At 52.0% G+C, this 26,799-nt stretch overlaps 1 protein-coding gene across 4 annotated transcripts in view; it reads right to left on the reverse strand.

Annotated features, from left to right (window-relative positions):
- The window catches only part of CTBP2 (C-terminal binding protein 2), a 158,955-nt gene that overhangs the window by 102,001 nt on the left and 30,155 nt on the right, over window positions 1-26,799 (reverse strand). For 3 of the 4 annotated variants that reach the window (XM_047759497.1, XM_047759496.1, XM_047759498.1), the window contains one exon: window positions 6,304-6,407. The gene's annotated coding sequence lies outside the window, so the exon portion shown is untranslated. Of the gene's footprint in view, window positions 1-6,303; window positions 6,408-18,830; window positions 18,992-26,799 lie in introns of those variants that run through there. The other variant, XM_047759499.1, reaches the window with a different exon arrangement.

Genomic DNA, 26,799 nt, shown 5'->3' on the forward strand with positions numbered 1-26,799 from the left:
TGTTCGGGGCTGCTTAAGAGAAGCGGAGGAAAGCGTCCCATCTCACCTCCTCGCACGGGAGTCCACTCATGGCAGACCTTCTCCTGTGTTAGCCAGCTACCCACACACACAACCCGGTGAACTACGCAGCATTTTTCTCTGAAAACCTCCTATTTATCGTTACCGGGTGCAAGTCTAGGGAATGGTCTGAATTGCTACGTGGAAAGAATGAATTGCAACTGTCTTCAGTTCACCAAGAAGACTTTATTTCTACAGCATGGGGCCAGGTGGGAGTTGCCAAGTTTGCCAAACATAAATGAATCGATCAATACACGAAGCAAATGCCTTCAGCTGAGTGTTGGATGGACATCGGGGGAAGAGGAAGCCACAGGCAACACGCCTGGGCAGCTTCGGAATGTCTGATTTCGCGGCCACTTTCTAAAGCCTGACGTTAGCAAAGTGCACTGAATCAGGTCCCGAAATTAATTGACGGCGAGAGTTCTGAAAGTACCCAGGTTCTGTCAGTGTCTGTCACGTGGGATGCTTCTGGAGCCGTGGAGGACTTCCTTAGCATCTGTGGCTGGGGGAGTGCCGCTAAGTTGAAAGTCATGCCAGATTTACACTTGAACCTGGGGAGGTGGTGTGTGTTCCTCCACAAAAAAACCCAGGTGGAATTACAACTGACAAAACCGAACACCAAGACTGTATTTTTGAAAAGATGGGATTGGCCTAACGCATTCTAGAAGTAGTTACAGCCGCCGTGGTTACACATACACGCTAAGCAAAAATATTTACACAAAGAAATAACCTCTTCCTCTCCCATTAATCACACCCGGTACGCTTGTTTGAGACCCAAACGTCTTATCCGTGAAAGCTCAGTTCCCACCCACGCACCCACATACACATCCTCAATCTGAGATTTACAGTAAACATGAAATATCACTTCCTTCAAACAAGCAGGGCCCTCACCTCCATCCATTCCTCCCATTCTTCCTCGCTCGCAAGGGAATGACGAGCGTCCGAGCGGTGACATGTGCCTCTGGTGGTCCCATCACCTAGGGCTGCTGGGGAGCCCAGGGGCAGGAAGGCCTCGCTGTGCGGCTTGTTCCGGTCCCCGCCCCCTCTGGCCACAGGGGGGCTTTCTCCACCCACCCCCCTCGGGGATGAGCCACAGCCCATGGTCGGCACCCCCCTTCCCGTGGACCAAGTGCTTGGGGCAGAGACCGGCTTCATTCCACACATACATGAGAACACGTGGCCCCAGGGGTCATCCCCGACCAGATCGTGACTACAAAGGGACCCTGCATTCTGACAAAGCCAGTCGCAGGACGGCAAGGCGGCGGCAGGGACAACGGGAACCTGGAGTCTGGGGTTACACTGTCAGTGTCTGAGCCCCAGGTCTGCTCGGGGGCCCTGGGAGCTGGCCTATGACCTCAGTACCAAGTTCTTCAGGAATCAAATGGGGGCCTTTGCCAAGGTCTAAGGATCTTGGGGAGAAAGGGTCATGTCCATAGCCTGATCCCGCCTAATGCTGGACGGTATGCCTGGTCATGACCCCTGCCCACCAGGAGGAGGCGAGGGCAGTGGCCTCGCTCATGAAGATCTGCACGGAGCCATCACTCCCAGGCAGGGCCCTCCAGCAGGAGCACAGTCTGGCTGAGGCCCCTCCCCAGCCAGGAACCCCAGAAAGTAGCGGCAGGCCCGCTTATTCCAGACACATGGATGGATGACAGAGCTCCAGCCTCCCCGGCCGGTAGACAAACTTTGATTAGAACCAGCAGTCAGGAGGTCCCGTCGTAGCACAGCGGAAAGGAATCCAACTAGGAATCATGAGGTTTCGGGTTCAATCCCTGGCCTCACTCAGTGGGTTAAGGATCCGACGTTGCTGTGAGCTGTGGTGTAGGTCACAGACGCGGCTAAGATCTGGCATCACTGTGGCTCTGGCATCGCTGTGGCTCTGGCGTAGGCCGGCAGCAATAGCTCTGATGAGACCCCTTACCTGGGAACCTCCTTATGCCGTGGGTGCGGCCCTAAAAAGACAAAAAAAGAACCAGCAGTCAATCTTCAGGGGTAAGGAGGCGGGGGACAGCACTAACAGAGGGTAAAATGACCCATCAGAATTTGGGGGCTAGGGGCTTGACCCCGTGTGCCCACGACAAGGACAGGCGGAGGATATTTCTGGTCCTACCCAGGAGCCTTACTGGGATCTGGAGACTTTCAGGAGGAAAGGACTAGGTCTGGACCAGCATCTCCCAGAGACGGGCTCCTATGTGACCTTGAAGCTGCAGCTCAGGAATCCAACACACATCAGAACCGAGAACACAGAGCTCCAGCTGGGGCCCCTCCTCCCGAGTCCACTGAGGGCTGCCTGGGGGCTTCGCCTGCATCTTTACCGCCCCCACCTCGGCCTCCTGGCTGTTTCTCATCCCCCGGAGATGAAAGTCCCAGGGTATCTTTCTCTGGTTTGTGGTTTCCGATGCTGGCAGAGCGCCTCTTGTCTACAAACTGGAGCAGCTCACAGGTCCCTAGTGCAGGCTGGATAGAAACCCTGGACGAGGGAAGACCAGAGCAGGCCGAGAGCTCCAGAGGACCGCGGGGGCCAGAACTCTAGATCCAGCATGGCCACAGCCAGATACCACCACTGCTCAACCATCCCCAGACTCACTGCAAGCTGTAGTTTTGTGCTTCTGTTTTCCCTTCCGTTTCGGAAGGAAAAGGCTGGATGGGCAGAAACAGGGCAGAGGCCCTATTGCCCACAGAGGCGACTCCTCCCCAGCCCCACTAAAGCTACACCTAGAGGAGAACTGCAAGGTCCCCACATCGGACCTTGCCAGGCCCTCCCCTTTGAGTCCCCAGCACCTGGGGAAGCTCAGATCACCTTTCCCTGGGGCTTTGGGAGGCAGGTCACACCTCCACATCATTACCACAGTCTGTCAAAATAAGGCCTCCCTGGGTGCAGGCAGCCAGAGATGCTGCCACATCTGCGAAACCACAGCCACCGCTCACTCCACCATCATCTTACAGAATAAAAGCTAAGGGCTGGGGTTTGTATTTCCACTTAGTTGTAGACATGGAGCCAAAAGCACGGATTTTTCCCTGATACTTTTGTTAAAATTATAAGGTAATGTGGTACCGCTACAAATATTTACACTTAATAATAAAAATGGCACAAGAAAAATGACGATCCGTCTGAACCCCTGGAGAAGAGACTCTGGTTCCAGAAGTCAGCAAACCAAAGAGCATGCTGGGCTCTCAACGTACAGAACGGATGGTAAAAGCAGAACAAAATGCAACAGATCTAAATGGAGCATGTTGGAGTTCCCATCGTGACAGTTCGATCCCTGGCCTCGCTCAGTGGGTTAAGGATCTGGCACTGCCGTGAGCTGTGGTTGTAGGTCGAAGACGCGGCTCCGATCCCGTGTTGCTGTGGCTCTGGCGTAGGCCAGCAGCTGCAGCTCTGATGAGACCCCTAGCCCGGGAACCTACATATGCCGTAGGTGCGGCCCCAAAAAGCCAAACATAAATAAATAAAGGGAGCATGTTCTCATTCATTAGTGATGACAAAATAAGGCCCATTGAGGGGGAAAAGTTGAAATGTCTGAAGTTATGAAAAGAAAAGGCCACAAGCCAGAATTATCAAGTCTAGAATAATAGCAATATAATGCTTTTAAATGGATACACTTAAATATACTAAGAGGACGACAATGGCACATAAACAGTTCTAGTATCACAAAGGTTTGCCATCCCAAGACTGTGACTCTTTGTGAATTTTCTGTTTTTCATCTATTTCCCTCTCCTTTGTCCACATTAAAAGAGATTTGTTGGAGTTCCTGCTATGGCACAGTGGGCTAAGAATCTAACTGCAGAGGCTCAGGCTGCTACAGAGGCAGGGGTTCAAGCCTTGGCCTGGGAACTTCCATATGCCACAGGTGTGGCCATTTAAAAAAGATCTGTCTAGAAGGAGATCCCAACAAGTGAGCTACCAGACTGAAATCAACATGTGGTCCCTTCCTCAGGCTGCGATTCAAGTTATAGCCCTCTTTTATGGCTACCTATCAACTGCAAGTGGGGTTGCGTGAATAGCCACCCAAAAAGTGAGGTACAGTAGTACCCCAGGCATGGTGATGGGACATAGAATAAAGAGCCAAGAACCAAAAAGCGGGGTACCATATCCTGAGTGAGGTGATGAGCCCCAGAGGAAAAAGCCAGCACCTGCCTCCAGGACACGCAAGAACCACACCCTGAGAGTCTCACGAGGGTGCTCAGGGGCGAAGGTTAACCCACTGGCGGGGTGCCCAGAGCTGGGGAGCAGCCAGGCCAAGAGGGCCACAGTCAACATGGGTGGGGTCGCAGACACCACGAGGCATCCTCCAGGCGTGGTGACCGTGCTCCAGTTATGGTCACCTCCAGGGCTGGACCGGGCTTCCCAAGCTCTTCCAAGAGCTACGGAAAACGGTTACCCCAAATTATGCCGAAAACACCCTGAGTGCTGGGAACCATTGTCCAAGGCCAATTGTCCGAGCACGCGTGGTGCTTGGCCAAAATCTGTCACCTTTTGTGTGGAAAGCGAAATGGACGTGGTGGCCATTGTGACTCACTGATACACCCACGTTCGCCCAAAGAAGGTGCACGTGTATTCCTAGTCTCCCACCCCCCAATTCAGAGATGCTCCGAAGTGTTCAAAGCCTACGGAGTCGGCTCTGCTAAGTAACCCTCTGCTGTGAGCTCCAGCCGGGCAAGCCTTCTCAGGTCCCTCTGGGGAAAGGTTTCCGGAAATCTACAAGACGGGGGGACTGTGGGGACCAGCCCAGCTCAACTACTCATTTCACAAACAAGGCTTCCAAGTGCCCTGCGGGGGAGGGGGCCCCGAGGGCCCAGGTTCCAGGCAGCAGCCCAGTGTCCACGACTGACCTTCCTCCATGGGAAAGGGGACCGAGACACAGTGAGACCCTTCTTCCACTGGTTGGGTTGGGGCTGAGGCCCCCGGGGAGCCGCCCGCCAGGGGAGCATCTAAAGGCCAATATTTCTTTCTTTCCTGGCCTTCACTCCTTCTAAAAGAAAGCTTTTTTTAGACCCTGTGGGTCAGAAACTCCCCAGGGCTCTCAGGAGAGGGCACTGTCGTAGCAATTCTTTGTGGGCTTTTGACCTTTTCCAACTGAAAGTTCTGTGCTCCTCGTACTGCAGAGAACAAGCCTAGAGGTTTGACAGAAAGAACGCGGAGAAAATTGGCTCACATGCTCTTTTTCTCCCTCACTTTAAAACAACGTTGTTAGTTCAAGGAGAAAACATTTTTTTTTTTTTCCAGCAGGATAAAAATCATTTCTTTCTTTTTTTTTGGGGGGGGGGGGTTCCTTTTAGGGCCACACCCACAGCATATGGAGGTTCCCAGGCTAGGGGTCTCATCAGAGCTGCAGCTGCCAGTCTACACCAGAGCCACAGCAACGCGGGATCTGAGCTGCATCTGCAACCTACACCACAGCTCACAGCAACACCGGATCCTTAACCCAGGGATGGAACCCGCAACCTCATGGTTCCGAGTCAGATTCGCTAACCACTGAGCCACGACGGGAACTCCTAAAAATCATTTCTGAGAGAAGCTGTGGCTTGGAGACTTGGAGTGAGATCTAGGTTTTGCGGAAATTGGCTAAAGGCATGCTGAAACGAAGCTCAGAGCCCCCAAAGTGCTTGCTATGGAGGGAGAACAGGAGGCTCTCCGTCGCTATTTTCTCAGCCACACTCCACATAAGTGCAGACACCAAACGCTCTTCTCAGCACATATTCCTAATCCATTCGGGGGGGGGGGGGGGTCGTTCTATGTTCAAGACATCCTAGAGACTGGTAACTCTCAGAATCTTAGCTCATGAAAGATGTGCCATCATCAGCAAGCTGCTTTCTTCCTAAAGACGTCCATCTACCCCCTTTTACTTGAGCCACTTGGGGTGGCAGGAGGCTGTTGGCCTAATTCATTTTTATTCTTCGTAATTAATATGTCAAGAAGTCCTACCACGGCTCCATCCTGATCCGAGTTTCCTAGTAGTGTAATTTCCGTTGACTTATCTCTACAGCAGCCGTGGCGGCAGCAAAAATCACTTTACACTGAACTCTGTTGCTTCAGAGTTAATTACATGTATTTTGCTTTTGATAAATGAAAATACCAGATGCAATTAATTGAAAGACAATCAATAGGATCCTGTTATTTAGACGTCCCGATGAAATATCCAGAGGCCACTGGCGATCCATAGTCATCAACTAATTGAAAACACATTCCAAAGGGGATTTTCAAAACCCTGCACTTTTACCTGGAGATATTACACAATAACTCACCAATATAAATTTGTCCACAAACTCTATAGTTCACACGAAGGGCTGTCCGTCTTTTGAAGAGAATCCAGCTTCATTGGTTCAAAACCATTTAAGGCGATGAAACCCTGAAAGCAAAATGAATTGGGTCAGTGAAGCTGAGGCAGTGATTTTTTTTTTCGTTGTTTACATCTAGCCATCCTTTAATTGCATTTTTCCAATGCCTTCGATTCTAAGCTACCAGAGGTTATTAAATGGTTTCATTAAAAATACTATTTGTCTTGCTTTAGTCACACACCAGATCAAATTAAACAGCGAAGCACCAGAACAAATGAACCCTTTCCATCTATTTTGACGCGAAGCCAAGTGTGCAAAACCAGAAGGTGATATTGTGTCATCACCGTGAAAAGGGCATTTAACTTCTTTACATCTCCAAGTAGCAAGCAAACAGACAAAACAATCAATACCTTCGAGCCAAAAGTATTACCGACTCTTGGAGAAATATGGAATTATAAAGTGCAATTCATAAGCCCATGGTTTCTAAGTGCCATTAGCATAAATGCTGACAACTGTTAATCCACTGTAACTCTGATTAACGGTTGCAGTTGTCCATTAATAGAAGGCATTTTAACTTACTACTGAAATTGATTACTCCGTTAAGAATTCAATCCTAATGTTCAATAAAATTGCACTTTCTTGGCAAATGCAATATGAAATGAGGTGATGCATTAAACGGCACTCACATTTATTTTACTATACGTGGAACCAAGAGGAAATACATGGTATCATCCCCATTATCTGAACCACTTCCCGTACACACAGGGCTCTAGAGGGGTTATTCCTCCCGGGCTGACGGAAAAGCCAAACACCTGCGCGGCAGGCATGTCCAGGTGTCTCTTCGTGCCTTTCCCATGAAGGACAGACACAGTGTCAACACTGGAGCGGCCCTGCACCTGGAGCGCCTGTGTTTTAAGGTAAAGTTTCTCACGTCCCGGGAGAAAGGAGAGCAACGCTCCGCAGGAATGAACTGCTCCAGCCAACCCTGGCCACCACCAAGCCCACCTGACTAGCGACCAGGAGTCAAATGGTTGATTAATATTTTTTATTTCTTCAAATTTCTTTTTATCTTTTTTTTTCCCTATTAGAGCTGCCCCTGCGGCCTATAGACGTTCCCAGGCTAGGGGTCAAATAGGAGCTGCAGCTGCCAGCCTACACTACAGCCCCAGCCATGCCAGAGCTGAGCCGCATTTGCGACCTACACCACAGTTGGTGGCAATGCTGGATCCTTAACCCACTGAGCGAGGCCAGGGATCAAACTTGTATCCTCATGGATACTAGTTGGATTCTTAACCCGCGAAAGCACAACAGGAACTCCAGATGGACATTTTTTAAACGTATGAAATTCGTGTCAACAGTTCCCCACCAGCACTCTACTCTACAAACCATTCAAAAGAGACCCAGACTCCCGTGTCTGGGTGGGTAGGGAAAGCGAAGACATTCCAGTCTCTAAAGCCTTAGGGAGCACAGGCTCTCAATGGTCCCAAGCCTCTAATGACACATTATAGAGTTTCATGCTAAGCAACTACTACAGCCAAGGAACCATCTTTTTGAGGCAGCCTAGCAAACTCTTATCCACCCTTCAAAACCCCATACCATAGGCATAGTCTAACACCTCCACAGCTGACTGCCAGCAAAGACAAATTCTGCCTGTCTCAAAGTCTAAATGTTTAAATGCCTCGATCACATGTTACTGATCTCCAAATTCCTCCACGTCTGGAAGACAGTAGGAAATCAAATATTTAACTAACTGCATATACAGAAACATACGCCTGCCTGTAACCTTCTTTTAAAACTCAGGTCTGAAGACAAAGGTAACAGGTTAACACCTCCTGAAACTTGGTGGGTATGGATTCCTTCCTTGAGCATTTTCATGGTAAAATTAAGTAGGGAATCAATAACCTTGCCTGCAAAGGCCTCACTGAGGAGGTGACATTTCACAGGATTTCAAGCCAGAAATTCAGAAGAGCCTGCAGACTGCCCAAGTGAACGGTGACAGCTTATTTAGCGGATTGAGAACATGAAAAGGCTTGGTAGACAGAATCTTGAAATCAAGTGCCCATTGTGACTCGAAGGTGGAAAGAAGTACTTAAAAAGAGGAGCTACAGAAAGGCAACAAATTCAAAACCACTTCTTTCAGTGATTCCTCGAGAACAGTGCAGTGGGGAGGAGACGCCGCACTGATGTGCCGGGGGGAGTTTCGGGGGCAGAATTTCCCAAAGAACTTCCAGAAGTCTACAACAAGACAAAGAAATGGCTTAGGTGGGGTTCCCATCATGGCGCAGCGGAAACGAATCCGACTAGGAACCGTGAGGTTGCAGGTTCGATCCCTGGCCTCGCTCAGTGGGTCAAGGATCCGGCGTTGCCATGAGCTGTGGTGTAGGTCACAGACACAGCTCGGATCCTGTGTGGCTGTGGCGTAGGCCAGCAACTGTAACTCCCATTAGACCTCTGGCCTGGGCACCTCCATATGCCACAGGTGTGACCCTAAAAAGAAAAATAAAATCACCACTGCTCCTAAAGCAGCAACCACAGAATCCCAAGCAGTTCCATTAAGTCACCCAGCCTCAGCCAGGAAATGCCAGGCAGCTCCAAGCTTCGGACCAAGGAAGAGGGCTTCTTTTTTTGGCTGGTACGACCAACCTGGGTGAATCTATGAAACCTCACTCGGCAAACGTGTTCCACCCAGAGTTGAGGAAGATCAAGGTATGTGCGTGGCACTAATACGTGTTCGCACGCACACGCGCAGGCACACACACCATGACAGAGGTGGGGAGGGGTAGCAGCCCCTAGAGCCTGGAACAATCCAATTCAGGGCTGGGGCTTTCGCACAGGAAACTTACAACTCAGGACGCACTGCCTAGACAGGGCCTCACCACCTGGATTTTTAGTTTCTTCTTACACCAAGTTGGGCATATAAAATGACCTTTGATGTCTGTAGGCATTAAGGAGACGTTGCTAAAACTGAAGCTGAACTTTCAGAATGTCTGGAAGGGGGCCTGAGAGGCTCTGCCCCAGCTCACTGGGGGGGGGGGGGGGGGTGCAGGCCTGCCCCCACTTGAACTCCGCCCTCTGTCAGAATGGCCCCTGGTGCTCTGCCCTGTGCCCTCACGGAGGCCTGGCCTGTGCCATCCTACCGGAGTTGAGAGGCGCAGACAGCTCTGTCCAGCTCCTGCGCCCCACCTGCTGCATCACGGAGGTACCCACCTACTTGCACTTACTCTGCAGGAACTACTTCTTGCTTTTAAAGCTTTGATGTGCCAGCTCTTGTTACCACTCTGGCCCCGCGTGAACCCCCACTTGGAGTCTCTGGTCTGACTCACACTGGGGTCATCTAGGCTTTCAAACGCCTGCCCTCTGTCTGGCCACCGGTGGGGCCCGCTCCACCTGCTGCTTCCAAGGTCAGTACCTCTGCCTCCTCTTCTCCAGGCTGGCCCTGTGGCCAGAACAGGTGGGCCCAGACTGGCCAGTGAGCCAAAGCGAGGCCTGGCTTGGGCACTTAGAAGCAGGAGAGCGGTCCTCAGGCGGAAATGTGGACAGAAGCAGGAGGCCCGGGTGCTGGGGGAACCCTGGCCTTATCTGGACTCTGCTCTCCTTCTCACTGTGCCCCTCCTGGATCCAGGGGCTGTTCAGTTACTAAATCCAGAAGGTGGGACCCTGCAGAGGGTCTCCTGGGCGATCAGGAACTGACTGCAACAGAGGGCTACTGGGAAGGGACCAGGGGGAGAGCGTGGACTTGCAGGAGGACACCAGAGGGGAACCCCAGGCTCCCCGGGGGGCGAGGTGACCAATGCCCTGGGACTCTGGCCACTGGGGCAGGGGAGACAGCAACCACCTTACGGGCAGGCGGGCGGGTCCTTTCAAATCCACAACGCCAGGCTCGCGTGGGTAAGTATTCAGGAAGTGGTCACTGCGGTCACCAGACGGCAGGCTCCACCACAGCTTGTCATCAGCAGCACCTGCTAAGACCCAAACCCACCTCTGCGCAAATCAAAAGGGGCTCATATTTGGCCTAAGAGGGCAGCACTCCTCGCCAGGTCACTGAGGGAGCCCCACGCTCGCCCAGAGGGGCCCCGCCCTCCTCTTGCTGGGAGTCTGCCCAAGGCTGTGCCTAGGAAGAGACAAGGGACTGGGTGAAGAGCCATCCAGAATGCCAGCCTTCTCCCCCAAAAATGTTCTCCTGGCCGGTCCTCTCAGAAGGGAGCCTGTTGTTAAATCGACAGCTGAGCCGAGCTGGCGTGGTGCTGAAGGGATGCTTAGGTACAGGAGGTAATGCCAGCCCTCCCCCAGTTGCGGGGCCACCATGGGGCAACCCTGCTGCCCAGCCTCCGCCTCTGGGCAGAAGGAGCCACCTGCCGAGGGGCTTCTCCAAGAGGGTCTCCTGCAACTTGCTTCAGCTCCAGAGAAGGCCCGGCCCAGAGGGAGCCACTGTGACCTGAAGTTCAAAAGCAGCCCCAAGCGAGCCCTGGGTTAACCTCCTCACCCCTCCTGCTGCAGACACGAGCCCCACTGCACTCTTCTGGGGTTTTCAGACTCTGAGAGGGAGTGGCCCTTGGTGGTGGGATCACGACAGGCATGGGAGGGCAAAGGAAGTGGATGCCAGGGGCTATCCCCTATGTCCACAGCGGGGCCTCACTACTGTCTCAAGTTCAAGGGTGGTGGGCAGGGGAAAGCCTCAAGTGGACCTGGAACCCAGTTCACAGAGAAACCAAGGCCCACGCCCTGAAACCGACCCATCCGTATCAACAAGAAGTCCTGGCCAGAAAGGGACATGCCCAGGCAGAGGGTGCCAGGTGTCAATTCAAGGCCACAGGCAGCAGCTCCTGGAGTCCGTTTCACAGGACACCTGAGCAGCCTGGGCCCCTCCCCAACCCCTCTGGCTCCCGATCCACCCCTGACCACCCTCAGCAGGTGTCCCACACAACCAGTGATGCACAATGACCCACAAGAGAAACTGGGTGGCTTTGGGCTGCCCTCAGCCAACTGGGGGAGGTGGAGGGGGAGCAGCAAGCTTGGGGGACTGCTGGGGGCACAGATGGGCATCTCTGAGCAACACGGGGCAGGGAGGGCTGGCAGCTGCTGGGACTGTAGCCTCTGCCCACCCTCAAGCTCAGCATGTGTGATCTGCCCCCATCCAGGACCTCAGGCTGACACAGTGATGGCACCAACCCAAGTCCACTAGGAACCCATTCTCTTGTGTACTTATGTACCTGCCCAGCCTTTAACCATGAACTCATGCCTAGCCCAACAGACATGTCTAGTTTGGTTGTCACACTGGGAAAACCAAGGAAATGACAAGATCTTCCCAAGAAAGGAAACGTCCACTGCCCAGAAGATGGACCCTAACACTGTGTGTTCTCAGGTCCCTTCACCTCCGCATGTTACAGCCACACGAGACCTGCCCGGGATCCAACCACTCACTGCTACCCAATAACGGATAAACCGTATTAACTAGCTTTGCAACAACGACCCTTTGGGGAGGGGGAGGGGATCCTGAAAGCAAATTCTTTGCATGTCTCTATTTAGGCCGGCTGCTATCAAGACACCTAAGGTTAAATCAACATTTAGTTATAACCGCCCCCTCCAGGTCCAAGAGTTTCCACTTCAATAAGAAAAACGCCCTCCAGGCAAAAACTTCACATACAGTCTTGAGGAGAGAAAGTCTAATGAAATTTTGTATTAAATACGTTCAGCTGGGTCGAAGTTCTAAAAAATGTGAAAAAGCCCAACCGCCAAGATTTCAGAACTCTCGTGTTCACATGTAAGGACAGCCAGGGGAAAACTGGAAGCGACCTCTTGGAACTCGGCCACTTTCTTAAGGAAAACAAAATAGGATATTGTCCCAGTGTTGTCTCAGATGTAGTCAATTAATGCGTCCATTCCTCTGCTGTCCCCCAGCCCTTTGTTACGGTACCTACAGCGGATCTGAGCTGGGCCAGGGGACCAGGGGCAGCCTAGCCTCACGGAGCCTTAGCTGGCTCCAGTCCTCGGGGGCAGGGCTTCGTGCTCAGGAGCACCAGTGATGGGGAAATAAACAAGGACAGGAGGATGCCAGATTGGGGCGGGGGGTTGGGGGGGGGGGAGGTGGATGCCTGGAAACAACTGGAAGAGCGAACACAGCAACCAAATCAATAAACGCGCGCTGTACATCAGGCCTGACGCGAGCCAAGTTTTGGAAGGAAAAAAAAAAGTAGATCCATGAGCAGCAACCCACGCACACAATGACGTCTGGCTGTGAGTTCAAGCTGTGTTCCCACACCCCAAACTGCCCTGCTACCCTTGGAGGTGAAGACAGCTGGTCCAGGCAGTCTGGCCCCCACTCCCAGAGGCCTGGCCGGGCATCCATCCACATGTCAGACAAGCTGGGAGGCCACCCTGCTAACTCTGAAATGCCCGGAGGAGGGGAAGGAGGCCTGGCCTGGGGCAGGGGAGGGGAGGGGAATGACCCCGTAAAAACCTGGCCACTGAGGTCTCAGCCTCACGTTATCAGGCAGTGGTGGTGGAAACCCACAAGGCAAAAAATGACACCTGTAGGTGGCCATGTGTGGTTCCAAATAAGTCACTGAACCAGAAAGCTACCAGCATAGCCTCTACGAGGCCCTGGAACCGGCCATGAGGGAAGAGGGACTTGGGCTGGCCTCAGAACAGAGCCTGCGAGCAGTAACCATGAACCAGTAAGGATTTTTTTTTTTTTTTTTAATTTTTAAAGTATAGCTGATTTACAATGTTGTGCCGATTCCTGCTGTACAGCAAAGTGACCCAGACGTAGATACATACACCTTCCCTTTCTTAGAGTATCGCCCAGCAGGGTCTGTCCTGAGACTACAGTTCCCTGTGCTGCACAGCAGGACCTCACTGCTTGCCCTTACTAATGTCATATTACAGCTACCAACCCCAAACTCCCAGTCCATCCCTCCCCTCCCCAGGATGGCACCTTGAAAAAACGTCCTGGCCTCAGTGTTTTCCCTGGTAGAGCAGAGAGTTCAGAAGAAAAAAAAGGTGTTGCCTAGATCCCTTTTCATCAGGCACCTCCCCGCTGACATCCCTCCAACAAGGGGCCCGGGGTCAGACAGCACGCAGACAGAAGCTCAGGACAGTTACAGAAACCTAGACACTGACAGTCTTTTTTTTTTTTTGGCCACCCTGCAGCATATGGAGTTCCCAGGCCAGGGATCAGATCCAAGCTGCAGCTGCAACCTAAGCAGCAGTTGCAGGAGTGCTGGATCCTTAACTCACTGTGCCAGGCCGAGGATTGAACCCAGCTCTCCAAAGACACTGCCGCAGCAGGAATTCCTAGGCTGACCATCTTTTCTCTTTTTTGTCTTTTTAGGGCCACACCCGCGGCATATGGAGGTTTCCAGGCTAGAGGTCCAATCGGAGCTGTAGCCGCCGGCCCACACCACAACCATAGCAACACAGGATCTGAGCCGCATCTGCGACCTACACCACAGTTCATGGCAGTGTGGGATCCTTAACCCACTGAGCAAGGCCAGGGATTGAACCTGCGTCCTCATGGTTACTAGTGGAGTTCATTAACTGCTGAACCACGACGGGAACTCCCTAAGCTGACAGTAACACAAAATTCATGCAAGACAAGAAGACAAACACCCCCCATGGCCCTGGGCACCTTTTCTGCAAAGTTAGGTTTCAATCCACACCTCGTTCTTCCCCTAAGGACTAATGAGGGGAGGAATCAAGATTTACATAAAACAAGTCACCCGAGATGCACCCCTCCTCCCCCCCCCCGAAAAATCACTGGGCTGTTTCTCCTGATCCACCACAGAGATATAGGAATAGCTATCGTGTTATACCCATGTATATTATGATACCTGTATCCCAACGGATTTCTTTGGTTTCAAAAATTCAAAAACATTTCACAACTTCAGGAAAACACAAGATTAAATGGAAAAACCAACAAAACTCAAGGCTCCAAAATTCTTAAAACGTTCTTGAAACAGTGATGTCTGTTTTCTAGTACATACATCTATGCATGAGACAGAAAATACACCTGAAGCAGTAAAGTTATTTTTCCATGCCAAGATATATGATCATTTTGAAAACATGTCTTTCAGGTCATAAAATGTATGTATTGTTTTCATTTTCTTCATAGCTTTCTCTATTTCTCCATTTTCTGCAAAAGGCAGATTTCCTACAGTGAACATATATATATATATTTTTTTGCCTCACCCACAGCATGTGGAAATTGCTGGGCTAGGGATGGAACCTGAGCCACAGCAGCCACCCAAGTCGCTGAAGTAACACCATGGGATCCTTAACCCATGGTGCCGTAAGAGAACTCCAAATGCACAGTGAATTTATACAGAGCGGGCTTCTACATCAGAAGAGGGAGCTGAAGCTGGGAACGCTGACAAGGAGATGCTGCCTTGGTCCCGGGCCCAGCACCCCCACAGAGTGGCTCTATTTAGGATCTACGACCTTAAGTAACAACTGCCATCACCAAAAGTTCTGAAGACAGTTTGGAAGGGAAGATGATATCCGCCCCGCCCCCCACCGAAACCTCGTGTGAGTTTAATCCAGAAACAGGGTGTCTCCTTCTCAGGGATACCCATGCATCAACCTGAATCCCAGTGGCCAATCAACCTGGGAGAACCCCAGAGGGGCGGGGGCACCAATGCAGAGGGAACCCTTGGCCCTGGTGGGGAGCTAAGGCGCTCAGAACTCAGCCTCGCCCAGGGCTTGAAGGCAAAGGACCAGCACGGCAGTACGGCGGGGGAAAGGCAAGGCTGCAGCCAAGTTCTTGGCCACAGATTAAACTGCAGAGAGTGAGCAGAGAGAAGCGTGAGTGTGGGTCTATAAAACTTAAGAGAACCAAACGGCCATGTCCACAAGCCCTGAAAAATTATTCATAAGAGTGACAGGCTTCAGATAAGAACACTACTGACCAATGGACAACGTACGGAATACTGAGCAGGGCAGGAAAGCTGAGTGAAATTAATTTGGCTGCAACAGACCCTTGCTCAACCACCTGCATCCCTCCCCCTGACCCTGCATCCACTGTCCAAGGCTTCAGCTGCTCTGCCAGGTTTGTGATGGGTTTAGCTGATTGCCTCCATGTGAGCAGGGACAGAGTAGGGTTTTTATCTTGCAGAACTGGGAGACGGACCAACAATGAAAAGCACTGGAATGAGCGGCCCTAGAAAAGCGCCCTCACCCCGAGTTCGGCTTCTTCACTGAGAACCTAGGATGTGAGCATTCTTTCCTGGGCTATGGGGTTACCTGTGATGCAGCAGGTAAAGTGCTCAGCCCTCACATGTTTAGCGAATCCGACTAGAAACCATGAGGTTGTGGGTTTGATCCCCGGCCTTGCTCTGTGGGCTAAGGATCCAGCGTTGCTGTGAGCTGTGGTATGGGTCGCAGACGACAGCTCCAATTAGACCCCAGCCTGGGAACCTCCATATGCCCTTGGTGCGGCCCTAAAAAGACAAAAAAAAAAAACTGTTCACAAATATGTGTCAACAATTCTATTGTTTTAACAAATGTGTTCCTAATGCAACTAGGGGAATTCAAGAATTCAGAGTCCTGGGAAGAAAGAAAGGCCTAAAGGAAATTCGGTTCCGTTTTTATTTCAAACTATGTTTATTCAAACCTGAACATTAGGCTTCAGGAGAGATTTAAGCTTAAAATGAAGGAATCACTGCCATCAAATGGAACGGCAGCTATTCTGCAGCTCAGAGAGACTTAACTTTCCAAAATCCATTTACAGGGCTGGGCTTGTTACAGAGAACTGTACAGAGCATACGGATATGAGTGGAGACCCCGAAAATCTAACAACGTAAATTCATGGGTCCAACAGATTTTTTTCCTCTAGAAGCAACAAATTCCAGTCTTGGGAGTTCCTGCCATGGCTCAGTGGCTCAGTGGTAACAAACCCAACTAGCATCCATGAGGATCAGGGTTCAATCCCTGGCCTCACTCAGTGGGTTAAGGATCCGGAGTTGCTGTGAGCTGTGGTGTAGGTCACAGTTAGGCTTGGATGTAGCGTGGCTGTGAGCTGTCGTGTAGGCTGGCACTGCAGCTCCAACTTGACCCCTCACCTGGGAACTTCCATAGGTAGTTCCCAGGTGCGGCGCTAAAAAGCAAAAAACAAACAAACAAAAAAAAAAAAAAAAAAAAGGCCAAAATAAAAGCCAAAAAAAAACAAAGGTGAAGAGGGCTCTTCCACTGGTTCCCCAAACAGCCACACCGTCGTGGCACAAACTTCTTCATACATCGTCCCCCGGATGCTGGCTGAGAAGAGGAGATGTGATGCTTGCTCGTCCTGAGATCAGAGTCTTCGGGCTCCTCCTGGGCCTCCACGACCCGCTTCCTCTTAGCAGTGTTCCAGTCTGAGACGAGGTCGCAAACCTCTGGGATGGGCTAGGCCTCACCACGAGAGGAAAAAACTGGTGACACTACAAGCTGAACAAATTTCAAAGGGAAATGTGCTGAGCGAAAACACCCCATCCCCAAAGGCTACATATGATCTGATTCCATTTCTCTGAGGTTCTTTTTAGGGCCACACCCATGACCTATGGAAGCTCCCATATGCCGGGTCAAGAATCGGAGCTGTAGTCGCCAGCCTACACCACAGCCACAGCAACACGGGATCCTTAACCCACTGAGCGAGGCCAGGGATCAAACCTGCGTCCTCATGGTTAGCAGTCAGATTCGTTTCCACTGAGCCACCACGGGACCTCCATTTCTCTAAGATTCTTAAGGGACGGAATTACAGAGATGGAGAACAGATTGCCAGTTGTCAGGGGAGCAGACAGGACACTCCAACTCTAGAACTTTCCCTGGTGAGCTGGGTCTAGGAAGCCAGTCCTGTCTCCAACCATGTCCGCTGGCCATGGACCCCCTGAAGTGGGAACAGGTGAGAAGGGCAACAGGTGAGAGCCTTGGGGAACAGAACTGTTGTGTATCTTGATTGTGGTGGGACGTACCGGAATCTACACATGACACAACAGCTAGGAGTGAAAACACACCCAAATGAATCCAAGAAACACTGGGAATCAGCACAGTGTCTGTGGATCGTAGCAATATCAACTTCTGGGTCATGTTACTGTCACTATTGTTTTGCAAGATGTTACCAATTGGGGGAGAGCAGGTCTCGTTGCTCTTAGCGCTGCACATCAAAGTCAAAACAACAAGTTTAATTACAAACATAACAAGCAGGTTTGTCCCATATGGGGGTCTGTCTGTTTAGTTTGGCTCAAGGTGACCGATAAATAAACAGGGCAGTTCCTTGCTTGGGCGGATTGGTGTTTACCCGGAGCCCAGCCTGTTGACAAGATTCAAGCCCTGAGCTGGGATCAGCCCTGGAGCCCGTCCCGCCTCTCGAGAGCCTGAACCCTGACCTTCTCCGCTGGAGTTGGCAGAGATGCTTACGACGTAAGTTCTTTCCTGGGAAAGGGCACAGTGGGTGTCTCTCTCCCAGCTGCTGCCAGATGCCCAGGGCTCCCCAGGTCACCTCTGCCAGAACAGCCCCAGAGAGGACAAGAGAAAACCGGCCCCCAGGGCTGGTGCGTGTGGGCCAGTGGGCACAGGGGCAGGGAAGCCCAGGCTCCCTGACCCCGCCTGGCTAAATCGAAACTCGAGGCAGCAGGCTGCAACAGGCCAAGACTGTCCCTAGCTGACACACACACACGGCTGGTTGTATGTCGGGCTGGCCGCTGTCCAACACCTAGCTCACTCAGAGAAAGTTCTGGAGCTGGAGTGTCCTAGTGGGGCCCCAGGGCCAGTGAGCCACTTGCCTGAGCGGACCCACAGCTACACCCCTGCTTTTCCAGCAGCCTCGGGGCCTTGCTGCCACTGCTGAATTCCACCCCAGCCTTTTGTGACAAAACTTAAACCACACTGTATCAGCCTCGAGGTCACTTGTGGCATTCTGTGTCTGTCCTCCGAGCTCCCATCACCTCCCTTTCAGGGAGAGCTGGCACCGTCAATCCTAGCACTCCCAGGTCCCTCCCCGCAGAGTCAAAGAATCCAGATGGAGACAATTACAGGAGCAGGATGCGGAGATTGCCGAGTACCTTTTATTGTCTTCAGGGTCACACGCCTTTCAATCCATTCCCCGGGAGTGGGAGTGTATCCTCGAGTCCTCCCAGAGACAAGAACCAAGGTACCTCCCTCTCCCCAAAATGTGCCATTAGCTACAAGTGTACCGAAGAAAAGCACTTACATTATAAAACTATTTTTTTCCAGATTCCATCAACCCTTCAAGAGCCCGTTCACTCAAAAAGCTAACCTGCTTTCAAATCACCAACGTCACCCGCTTCAAAGCTGATAAAGAAATAACCATCGGCTCTTCCACGGGAATAAAAAAATCACATTCTACATAAATTAAATATATAATTTGATTAAACATGTTTATGTCTTTGTGATGACATTTAAAATAGAAGTAATCATTTTCTTTCTTAAAAGAAAAACTCTTTCAAATATAATTCGAAGCTGTCAAACCTACCTCCCGCTACAGATCTTTAAATGTCACGTACCTTCCAAAGGGGATGGCAGTTTCCTTTTAAATATGCAATTCCAAACAGTGCGTTCTGAATCAAGCCCGCATTAAAATATACCGCTGGCATTTATCCTGATTAAGCAGAGCCCTCGCCCCTGGCTCCTGATGGATCTGCTCAGGGGCCCAGCACCCAGCACCCAGCCTCGCTCATGCAACTCCAGTTAATGCCTCCCGGCTGGATACAGAGCACAGGGCCCAGCACCAAGTCACACCCCTGAAATGCCCGAAGAGGGCAAAGGTATGCTCTCCTGAGTCCTCCAGTTTCCCTCCCGGATATCTTGCTGAACTCTGTGTAACCCAATTTCCTCCCAGCATCCATGGCCCAATCGCAAGACAGTGTTAATCAGATGCAAAGAAAACTCCAAACTCATTCTCCCAAGTCAATGACCTACATATTCAATTGCTTATTCTCCGACTCTGTAGCAAACACCATGCTATATTTAAACACAGAGCGCGGATCTATCTTTCTTCTGAGATACAGATGAGCCTCGTACTCTAAGCCTCCTGTTCTTCTCAACTTGAGAAGGGCCAGCCTTCTCAACATCAACTGTTCAGGCAACTCCAAAGAGAGAGGGATGGTCCCTGCTGTCATTATTTTCATCAGGTTCCAGCAGTCATTTCTGGAAAAAGTAATGGTAAATAGCATCTCTACTGGAATGTAAGCAGAGCGAAGCCTGCCTCCCCAGCACCGGGCAAAGAGCAAGGCTCACAAAGAAAACAGACCAAATGACTTCAAGTCAGTTAAGCGTGAGTATCGACCATGTCGCATACCAAGCGCCCAAAGGGGATGGATGCAAACGCTGCCTCCTCCTAACTGCTCGACCTCAGGACTAGAGAGGGACACTGAATGATCTTGGAGGCAGCAGAGACGACAACAAAAGGGGCAGAAAGCTCTCTGGAGTCTGTTCCAAGACAAGGGCAGGGCGGGGAGACACACACATACACACTGGTGAGACCATTTTGCATCTCACCAAAATGCGATGACATGTGGGAAGTCAGACACACACACACACACACACAACTGTGTTGGAAGAGGAGCCTCACAACATCTCAAGAAGCATCAAGGCAGTGGGCTGGGAGACCAAACAGCAGATGCCCGACACAGCCCAACACTGCACCAGCTACCTTCTTTCTGGGAAAGGGAGCTGCACTTGGGGGGAGGGGGTGGGAAGGACAGGCCAGGACCAGGGAGGGGCCAGGACCTGCACAACTGGGACAGTACAGGGCAGCAGCAGCCGGGGAGGGGACCGCGGTGGGTGAGTACACTTCACAACCAAAGCCCGGATCCCGGCCAGAGGTGGGAGACTTCAGCTGCAGGCACCCTCCTGCTTTATCCAACTGTGTGGCCGAAGGCAGATCACTCTGCCCCTAGGACACCCACCTCATGGGGACAGGAGAGGAATGTTACCCGGAGACACCAGGGTTCTGCTGCTCAAGTTCTAATTTCATTTAAAACAGGCACTTGAGCCAATTAAAACCAATTCTCGCGCCACTGGGACGTGAAAGGAACACGAGTGTAGAGAGAGGAGGGTTACAAAGGGATGTTCTTTTTGTCTTGGACTCAGGTGCACCCCCCCCACTTGGGTGGTGGGCTCCACCCCCACTGCGTGGATGCGAAGGGCCCGTCCACACCACCCCTGAGCCCGGATCCTGCACACCGACCTGTACACCATGGACGCACCCAAGTGTGTGGGGGCCAGGCCCATCACTCTGCCAAGTGACGTGCTTGTTTCTTCTTAGCCACCCTGGCCCTCTGCTTGGTTCCTGTACCTCCAGCCTCTCCTAAGAGGGGGTCCTTCCTGACATGAGTGCATGTCAGTGCCCACATGCTCCAACCCCCCCCCCAGGCCTGGGGTCCACAGAAGTGACCAGCCTAGCCTCTCCCGCCACAGAAGTAACGAGCCCAGTCTCCCCGCATCCCCACCATAGATGCTCCTGGCTCCAGTGCTGCTATCAAGCTTATCGAGCCCCATATATACACATATACCTATACACACTCACACACACGTGCGCATCCAAAAGAGCTGCTGTGGACACTCCTGAGGGTCAAAGCCAGCGGCCCTTTCTCAGCTGCCATCCATCTTCCCAGCTGTACCACCTACACCCCTCCATCCCTTCTGACACTGCACCAACCCAGAGGCAGATCTGGAGAGGAGACCTAACCTTGTCTTCAAGGCGTTCCCACAGAAACAAGAACAGCAGGTTAAGGGCTAGAGAGGCAGACATGGGAGACGCAGGACTGCAACTCGGCCCAAATGCCCAGACCAGCTTCTGCTGCACCTCACCCCCTGCCTTCTAGATACTTCCTCTCAGCCCACGCGCCCCTTAAACTCAGCCCACCCACAAGCATGGGCATCACTGCTTTATCCCGAGTCCCTGACTCCAACCAAACCGAACCCAGACCTGCCCCTCCGTCTGCCCACCTCCACACCCCAGAGGCCAGCAAGGAGCCCCAGTGTTACTCCTGGACATCAGCTCCTGGCAGGAAGGAAAGAAAACTCCAACCTCGGTCTCTTCACCCATCCAACACCCATCAAAAGCCCGGCTGAGATGAATACTTTGGGAAAGAAGGACCCCGTCCAACGCAAATGGCCTTGTCCTTGAAGCATGTTAAAATCCACCCCCAATCAAATGATACCCTCAGGAGGGCCCCTCGTGAAATGGCTTTTCCCCAAACTGCCCCTCGACATGGTGCTCCGGACTCTCCCGGGGCGCCCAGGAAATGGCTGTGGGATGCCAGGGCTGACACCTGTTACCAGGCCTTGGGATGGTGGAAGAAGTCTATCCCTCACGACCCCTGGAAGGCAGCCTTTCTCTTTAGGATCCGCTCAGGGACACAGGCGGTCTTTCTAAACTCCGACAGAGAAAGAGAGCTGTTCACAGCCGACTGTCCTGAAGCTTGCGGTTGCTTCACCTTCTTAAAAAAAAAAAAAAAACCCATCTGGCCCTTCCCTCATGTCATCTCCTCTTACAGCCTCCTTCGAGTGCCTAAGTTCTTTCTTCAAAGAGACAAGATATAAGTAAAATGGAATCCACTCGGGAGGACACTTTTTAGGGTCTGCTAACTCACGTCTCAAAGGCATCGGCCCTAAAGAGACGTGGAGAAGCTGGCGGCAGCCTCCCCAAGGCCAGTGGGGCCAGCACACCCAGACCACTGGGTTCTTGGATGGCCCAGCTCACGGGGCAGCCAACCTGCAGGTAGCTGCGTACCCGCTCAGCCAGTGTCCCCACAATGAAACAAACTAGAAGTGCATGCGCTGGTTTGCAGTGGGCTCCAAATCCTGCCAACCATGAAGGCACAATCATGGGCCCAGATGTAAAAAGAAAACGCCAGGGACCAAAGGGCTTGACCCTCATGCCTCGCTGGAGAGCACAGCATTTGGGGGAGAGTGGAGGGAGGAAGGAGGCAGGGCCCAGAAAAATCAAGAATGGTTCTGAATATCGAGGGAAAGCCAAGAGAAGCAAACAGCCCACCTCTAAACAAAATAAAAATTGTTGCCGCTCCCAGAGCAGGTCACTTTACAGCCCTCCCCCGCCCTGGCAGCAGAGCAAATGGTGCGTCTGTCCTGCTGAGGAGAAAGCAGGGGCGGGGAGGGTGAGCCCCGCAGGACCACCCTCCAAAGCAGAAAGCCGACATTCTGCTCAGCGGTTTAAAAACCAGCTCCATCTTCCACACAGGACTGGTAGCAGTGTAAAGTCTCGGACTGCTTTATAACACTAAACGTACAACGATTCTATGACCCAGCAATTCCATTTCTAGGATCTGACCCAAGAGAAATGAAAACATATGTTCCCAAAAAGCCACGTAAAAGAACGGGTCGCTGCAGCTTCATCCCGAAAGCTGGGAACAGCCCAAGTGTCCATCAACAGACGAACGGGTAACCCTACCGGTGGACGATTCTGGAAGTGAACTTCTACCCAGCAAGTCACAAGGAACAAGGCTAAAACGCTGAAAATCTCAAACATATTATGGCGAATTTTAAAAGCTTTTGCCAAAACACGTAAGTGCTACAATATACATGTATGTGGTATTGCACCTGTACATACATGTATGTACGTGTATATACGTCTATTCAACGCTAGAACATGAAAAGTTAATCATGTGTGGGGTGAGGAGTGGCTGAGATGATCAGAGACAGGAATGGGAACTGCTCGGAAAGGGCCATGAGGGAACATTCTAGAATGACTGGGACGTTCTAGATCTTGATAGAACCAGGATACACAGGTATGCACCTGTCAAAACAACTTAACCGGCATGCCTAATATCCATGCATTTCCTTTTACCACACACCCCCACTTACACCCCCCAGCACCCTCCCAAGTTCTACCCCAAAGGGAAAAAAGCCTAAAGCAGCCGCAGCAAGTCAACATCATAACGAGATGCGAGCTGAAGGCCTCGGGGATGGAGCTGACCAAGGCCTAAAGGCCACTGAGAAACCCTGCCAAGTACAGCTGGACTGACGGGGCAGCTTAAGAACCCAACTAGTATCCGTGAGGACGCAGGTGTGACTTGCTCAGTGGGTTAAGGGCCTGGTGTTGTCACAAGCCGTGGTGTGAGTCGCAGACGCAGCTGGGATCTGGTGTGGCTGTGGTGTAGGGTGGCAGCAGCATTACACCCCTAGCCTGGGAACTTCCATATGCCGCAGGTGCGTGCCTAAAAATAAATAAATACACAAATAAATAACGACTGGTGGGCAGTCAGAATGAGGACCACAGAAACACCTGCGAGGCCGGTGTCACCTCCCCGCCAAGAGCTGAAATCCCAGGAGCCCAAGGGAATAATCACTCCAAACCAAAATGTGGGTACAGCGTGTGTCCAGGTAAGGTCCACTCTCTGCGAGCAAATCTAGGAATTCAAGGAGGCCTGGGACATGCTAAGGACATCCCTGCCCCGTCAGAATAACCCTCAGGGTGGCCACATTGTAGCCTGCAGGTTTCAGTGCTTGGAGGCAGGTGAAAAGAACCCCCATGAGCAGCCTTTTGACCACAAACAGCTCCCCAAGAGCAAACGGATGACACAGGCCCCTCTGGAAACATGCAGCCAAACACCATGTGACTTTGAACACGGTTGTTGTTGGATGCTGTGTCCTAGAAAAGTTGGACTTCCCGGTCCCCGGCTGTTCCCAGCGCAGCTCACGCACGGGCTATGCCTACCAGCCTCTCTTATCACCCAAGAGGCTTTTAAAGTACTGAGTACAGAAAACACACGCACCCTCCCCGTTAAACATCGAGCCCATGGAGGCTGCAGAAGGTCAACGCGGCATCCACTCCAGTTTCCTCACTGATGCTTCACCCAGACGGCAGGGAGGCCACGATAAAAGCACACTGAAGAGTCACTGTGCTAGAAGGCGAGAGCAACAGAACCATAACCTTTTTAAAATTAAAAAAAAAATTTTTGGCCCCCCCCCCCCCCGCAGCCTATGAAGCTCCTGGGCCAGGGATCAGATCTGAGCTGCAGTGGTGACCGGAACTGCAGCGCTAGCAACACTGAATCCTTAACCCACTGTGCTGGGCCAGAGAGCGAACCCACATCCCAGCACTCCCAAGATACCACTGATCCTGGAGTTCTCTTGCGGCTCAGCAGAAACGAATCCAACTAGTATCCATGAGGACGCATGTTCGATCCCTGGCCTTGCTCAGGGGGCTAAGGATCCAGTGTTGCCGTCAGCTGTGGTGTAGGTCGCAGACACGGCTTGGATCCTGCGTTGCTGTGGCTGTGGTGGAGGCCGGCAGCTGTAGCTCCCATTCGACCCCTAGCCTGGGACCCTCCATATGCCGTGGGGGCAGCCCTAAAAAGAAAAAGAAAAAAATTGCCACCGATCGTGTTACGCCACAGTGGGAGTTCCAGAATCATAAGCCTTGACAGAATCTGAGATCGCTGATCTGGGCAGGTCCTAGAAATCACAAGCAGAGGCCTGGCATTGCAGAGGCAGGCCCTGCAACCTGGAACAGGAGATCAGCTTGCTTCCCAAACTGGAAGAAACACCGGGGCACTGTCGCTTTGCCCTATTTTAAAATCAGTGTTAGTTTGGGTCCTCCACACACAGATGCCAGGACAAGATCAGTGAGAGACTGTGCGAGAGACCCTTTCTCGGGGGACAGAGGGAAGATGCAGGACTGGCTCCTGCAGAGGAGACGGAGAAGAGAGAACCCGACCTGCTGTGCAGTTCAAGGCCGAGGGGAATCTTTGGGCGGAGCAGGCGGGCTGTCAGGAGGGGTCCCTGGTCCCGCGGAGCAGCTGAGCATCCTTGCCTCGCTCAGGCCCTGGCCAGGAGTAAGGAGCACAGGCTCTGTGGATGCCGTGCTGGATTCCAGGTGTGGGACGGGCTTGGGGCCGCCCATCAAGTCCATTCCCGGAAGAAAGGCACCTTTTCACGGCTGCCGCCGTGTGCCAGGTCGCTGGAACACTTTGATGAATGACCCAAGACTTGCTTCTGAGCTTCTCCAAAGATGGACAAGCAAGCTTTCAGGGCCACCTGGCTGTACAAAGGGTTAAGGAGGCTGTCATTTGGCAGGCGTGGGGCAGAGAAACCCTGCAGAGATAGAAATGCCCACCCTCAACAAGCGTGGCAGAGAGACAGGATGCCCAGGACACGGCGAGTAAATGGACACAGCGGATGGAGAAGGGAAAGCCACGCGGCTGAGGCGGGGACCATGAGACCCGGGATGAAGAAGCAGCTACCCACCAGCTCACTGAAGCCTAGTGGGAAGCAGGGGCTGGTTCAGATCAAGGATCACGTTAACTAACTACCCAAACTCACTGTATTAGATATGTTAACACGACCTGCTTCGATAAATTAACACCGGAGTTCCCACTGTGGCTCAGCGGGTTATGAACCCAACTAGTATCCATGAGGATCAATCCTTCCCTCAGTGGGTTAAGGACCCCGTGTTGCCGTGGCTGAGGTGCAGGAGGGCAGCTGGAGCTCTGATTTGACCTCTAGCCTGCAAACCTCCACACGCCGCAGGTGCAGCCCTCAAAGGCAAAAAGAGAAAATAAATAAACAAACCAACACCAAACTGAGTATTAGCTCCACACAAGAGAAGCTTATTTCTGTATCACAAAAGAGCAGTATCCCTGACGGGTGGGAAACACTTCTCGGGGCCATTCAGGGGCCCAAGCAAGGGATGCTAAGTGGCTAAGCAATGAGACCCTGCTGCATAGCCCTGGGAACTCCATCCGGTCACTCGTGATGGAACGTGACGGAGGAGGACGTGAGAAAACCAACACAGGACGGGGTCGCCTCGCTGCACAGCAGAAACGGACAGAACACTGTGAATCAACAACAACGGAAAAAACGAAAGTCGCAAAAACCCCCAAATAAAGACAAAGATTAAAATTAAAAACCAACCACCACCACCACCACCACCACCACCACCACCACCACCGAGTGAAGCACACCCGCCTCCTAACCACTGCCGTTGGCAGGAACTCTCCGCGGATCTCCGCTGGCCAACTGCGTGGGGGCAGCATGGCCCCTGCAGCACCAAGTCCCCAGTGAGGGAAGCAGGGGTCTCCATCACACTCACGCCCGACTCAGTCTCGGGCCAGGCTTGCTTTGGAAGCAATACGGGTCTCTGGGTCTCTCTCAACAAAACAATCCAAGGTTAGCTGACCACTGAACCACACCCAAAAAGGGACACCAACAACCCTGGAAATGCATCCACTAAACGCTTTCGTTTCTGCACAGTCATAGAGAGCATTAAAGCAGCAATCTGGTCACAGCTGGACTCTCCATTATCAACTTCCAAAGCGGGGCAACTCTCCTTTGATTGGGAAATGCCCAGTTCTAAGACGTTAAAGTCTGCAAAATGCTTTCATGTCTGTCAAGTCTAAGACACCATCAAATGTTAGACCCAGCACCGCTTTGTAAGTCACTAAGAAAAGAAAAAAAGACTCAAACTATGCCACAAGATTAACTGTATGACTGAACTCAACCCCAGAG

The sequence above is a fragment of the Phacochoerus africanus genome, chromosome 15, assembly GCF_016906955.1.
Source record: "Phacochoerus africanus isolate WHEZ1 chromosome 15, ROS_Pafr_v1, whole genome shotgun sequence".
Classification (NCBI taxonomy): Eukaryota; Metazoa; Chordata; class Mammalia; order Artiodactyla; family Suidae; genus Phacochoerus; species Phacochoerus africanus.